Genomic DNA, 4,597 nt, shown 5'->3' on the forward strand with positions numbered 1-4,597 from the left:
TGTGTAACCCCAGTCCGTAGAGGGCTTGATACTTTGGACTGAAGGAAATGCCACTGCTAAAGCCCTGGCGAGGCAGAAAGGAAGCAAAAGGAATAAATATTGTTTCCTCTTTCCATTTGCATCTCTGGTTTCCTGCAGATGCTTCCATTGGCCAAAACCAATCAAGAGTCCAGAGAGTAAATGACCCCACCTGAAGCATTCTGTAAGAGTCAGGCTTCTGGGGGCACAGAATGGAGTAGGAGAAGCAAGTGAAAAATCACCAGCACAATGGCAAAAGAAGAAAATCCTTATTGCCGCATATAAAATTCATTCCAAGTCTTAACTTTTACTTAGGTGATTTAACCCATTTGTCTTAGTCCTGCCTGAGCTGCTATCACAAGCATCACAAACTGGTTTTGGGTTCAGCAGGAATTTATGGCTCCCAGTTTCAGATGCCAGAAGTCCCCATCAAGGCATTCGCTCGAAGGCTGGCTTGCTCTCGGAGATGGTAGCATTCTGGCTGCTGGCAATCTTGGGGTTTCTTGGTTTTCCTGTCACGTGGTACTGCCCTTTCCCTTCTCTTCTGGATTCCCACTGACTCCCAGCTTTCAGCTCCAACTCTTGGTTTTCTCTTATTATGTCTGAATTTCTTCTGCTTATAAAGGATTCTAGTCATCTGGATTCAGTTGGGACATACCTTAATTTTAAAAAGCTCTTCAAAATATCCTATTTATAATGGGTTCACATATACACAAATGTGGATTAAGAATATGTCTAAATTGGGGTACATAATCTACCGCTCCATTTATGCTTGTTATCATGACTAATATGTTCAGATACAGATCTGTCATATTTTTATGCTTTTTACTTTTTATTTTTAGTTGTCCTTACTTTAATTGTCCTCCTGTGTTTTACTATTTTGGCTGTTTCCTTTCTTTTTTTTTCTTTTTCTTTTTCTCTAGTGAATTAGTATGTACAGCTATCATTTTCAATGTTGCTAAAAATTAACTTTTTTATTTCCTAATCTACATATTACTCTATTTCTCTGTTTATGTAATAATCAATACCAGAGTTAAAGATACAAAAAAAAAGAACAAGACAAGGTCCTACCCTGATGGACCGTGCATTCTAGTAAGGGAGGTACATATCCTAGACACGTGACAATAAACAAAATACTTGCTATACGTGTGATAGGAACTAGTAAGAAGCTGGATAGCAATTAGCAGGAGCCATATTTAATAGCATGCTGAAGGAAGTCTTCTCTGAGAAGTTGACTTCTGAACTGAGAACCAAAGAATGAGAAGAAGCCCTGGGCAGGGGAGAGTTGCATCCTGAAAACACAAGACCCAGAAAAAGAAGATCACAGAATATTCAAGGAAAATCATCAAGTCAGAGTGGGTAAAGCATAAGGTGGAGAGTGGCATATGATGAGGTTAGAGAGATAGCAGGAGCCAGATCATACACGACCTGCCAATAGGTGGTCATATAACTTATCTTCCAGGTTGGAGCAGTTTTGAGAGTGCACGAGAGTGCTACTGATAAGTACGCTGGGACAACAGGCATAAAGCAGGATTAGACTAGGCCAGCTGGAATGTACAGTCGCCCTGCTTACAAGCTGAATTGCTTCTGCTCCCATACCTGCACCACTGTCTTTATCAAGACTTCACTTTCAAAACACAAGTTCAAATATAAAATTATTAAGAATTTCAAGGTGGTGACAGCAGAGCATCAAACCACACATGGTCCCTTCTTAGTGCGGGGCCCTGTATTTTTACATAGGTTGCATGTCCATGAAAACAGATTTGCTGACCCACAGAAACTATCAGCCATGTGATACAGCAGAGGCTTCCCTGCTTGGCCTCACATCTGAATGGGGCTATGAACGTGGCATGATTGGAAACTGCCTCACATCTTTCTTAGGACTGTCATGTGGTTTCAGGCACACCTGAAAAAATTGCGTACACCAAAAATACATATACAAAACATAGAGATCAAAAATACATGGTCTGGTCTTTTAGGCATCGTGTTCTGAGTTTCTGCGTGGTGGCGTGTGGTATTCTGTGCCAGTTGCGGCCCTGCGGGCCTTTGGTGGGTTACACATTTGGGAATTTCCCGCTGGTATCAGAGCTCGTGGCTGGCTGCGCTGCACCCTGACCCGGCCTCACCATGTTGGTGCTGTTTGAAACGTCCGTTGGCTACGCCATCTTTAAGGTTCTGAATGAGAAGAAACTTCAAGAGGTTGATAGTCTGTGGAAAGAATTTGAAACGCCAGAAAAAGCAAATAAAATAGTAAAGCTAAAACATTTTGAGAAATTTCAAGATACAGCAGAAGCATTAGCAGCATTCACAGCTCTGATGGAGGGCAAAATCGATAAGCAGCTAAAGAAAGTTCTGAAGAAAATAGTAAAAGAAGCCCATGAACCCCTGGCTGTAGCAGATGCTAAACTAGGAGAAGTCATAAAGGAAAAGCTGAATCTCAGTTGCATCCATAGCCCTGTTGTTAATGAACTTATGAGAGGAATCCGTTCACAGATGGATGGATTGATCCCTGGGGTAGAACCACGTGAAATGGCAGCTATGTGCCTTGGATTGGCCCATAGTCTTTCTCGATATCGGTTGAAATTTAGTGCTGATAAAGTGGACACAATGATTGTTCAGGCAATTTCCTTGTTAGACGATTTGGACAAAGAGCTAAACTACTACATTATGCGGTGTAGAGAATGGTATGGCTGGCATTTTCCTGAACTAGGAAAAATAATTTCAGATAATTTGACATACTGCAAGTGTTTGCAGAAAGTTGGTGATAGGAAGAACTATGCCTCTGCCAAACTTTCTGAGTTACTGCCAGAAGATATTGAAGCAGAAGTGAAAGCAGCTGCAGAGATATCTATGGGAACAGAAGTTTCAGAAGAAGATATTTGCAATATTCTGCATCTCTGTACCCAGGTGATTGAAATCTCAGAATATAGAACCCAGCTCTGTGAGTATCTCCAAAATCGAATGATGGCCATTGCACCCAATGTCACAGTCATGGCTGGAGAATTAGTTGGAGCCCGGCTTATTGCTCATGCAGGTTCTCTTTTGGATTTGGCCAAGCATGCAGCTTCTACAGTTCAGATTCTTGGAGCAGAAAAGGCACTCTTCAGAGCCCTCAAGTCTAGACGGGATACCCCTAAGTATGGTCTCATTTATCATGCATCACTTGTAGGGCAGACAAGTCCCAAACACAAAGGAAAGATTTCTCGAATGCTGGCAGCCAAAACTGTTTTGGCTATCCGTTGTGATGCTTTTGGTGAGGACTCTAGTTCTGCAATGGGAGTTGAGAACAGAGCCAAATTAGAGGCCAGGTTGAGGACCTTAGAAGATAGAGAGATAAGGAAAATAAGTGGAACAGGAAAAGCATTAGCAAAAACAGAAAAGTATGAACATAAAAGTGAAGTGAAAACTTATGACCCTTCTGGTGACTCTACACCGCCAACCTGTTCTAAAAAACGCAAGATAGAACAAGTAGATAAAGACGAAACTACTGAAAAGAAGGCAAAGAAAGCCAAGATTAAGATCAAAGGCACCAGGAACCAAACCCGAGTCTCCGGCATGGCAGTTGAAGAAGAGGAAGTAGAAGAAGAGGAGGAAGAAGAAATAATAGTGGTAGAAGAGACTTCCGTGAAGAAGAAGAAAAAAAAAGGATAAAAAGAAACACATTAAAGAAGAACCGCTTTCTGAGGAAGAACCATGTACCAGCACAGCAGTTCCTAGTCAAGAAAAAAAAGAGAGATAATGAAGATTAATGGAAGAAAACCATAATTGAAACTCACCTGAACATAAAATGCTTAAGATTCAATCAGGATCATCTCTTGCTTTGAAATCTAAATAAGACATTTTATTTGTCTTGACATACTCTGTTAACCTTATGTCATCTTTTCTTAGTCTTTGATATACAAATAAAAATATTTATTTTCTTTGTAAAAAAAAAAAAAAATACATGGTCTACAATTTATGTTACTAGCAACCTCCATTACTGCTTTCATGCAAAATACTATATATTACATATTATAAATATCATATACTTAAAAATATTATATAAAATAATATGCTGGATGACACTCCTGTGAATGTAAGTCATGTTATAACCTAATGGTCTTAATTTTTAAAAGTAGGCATTTTTACCTATCTTTATTTCATCAGCAGAAAACTCGTGTAGACTGTCCGCTGCCAAGCCGGACACCTGGGTGCCCTAATCTTTTCCTGTCTGAACCTGCTGTTCTGTTTCTGCAGATTCAAAGTATGTGTCAACCGTTAATGGCTTGTCAGTTCAGCCCCATCTGTGTTTTGCTTACTGAAACCCTTCCTGGTGTCTGGCAGTCCATTATTTCATCCTCCTCGTTTCCAGTGCTGTTGGAACTCCACTTCAATCTTATGCTTCTGAGAGTTTTCGGAGGGAGTGGCAGGAGAGGTCAAATCAGCTAACCACTTTCAGAGCCAAGAAGTCCACCTGCTATATTGTCATTTAAACAGAAATAAGGGTCCTGGATTTTCTGGAGTCAAATAAAGCACATGCCTCATTCCACCTTTGGCTATTGTAACATACACATGCACAATAAGATATTATTCATATAAG

The 4,597-nt window shown here is 40.4% G+C and overlaps 1 pseudogene across 1 annotated transcript; it reads left to right on the forward strand.

Annotated features, from left to right (window-relative positions):
- Positions 1-1,993: 1,993 nt before the first annotated feature.
- On the forward strand, positions 1,994-3,912 carry LOC143686289 (nucleolar protein 58-like; annotated as a pseudogene). The gene is made up of 2 exons (XR_013177003.1): positions 1,994-3,544; positions 3,581-3,912. The product of XR_013177003.1 is annotated as a nucleolar protein 58-like (transcript).
- Positions 3,913-4,597: the final 685 nt, after the last annotated feature.

This window comes from Tamandua tetradactyla, chromosome 6, assembly GCF_023851605.1.
Source record: "Tamandua tetradactyla isolate mTamTet1 chromosome 6, mTamTet1.pri, whole genome shotgun sequence".
Classification (NCBI taxonomy): domain Eukaryota; kingdom Metazoa; phylum Chordata; class Mammalia; order Pilosa; family Myrmecophagidae; genus Tamandua; species Tamandua tetradactyla.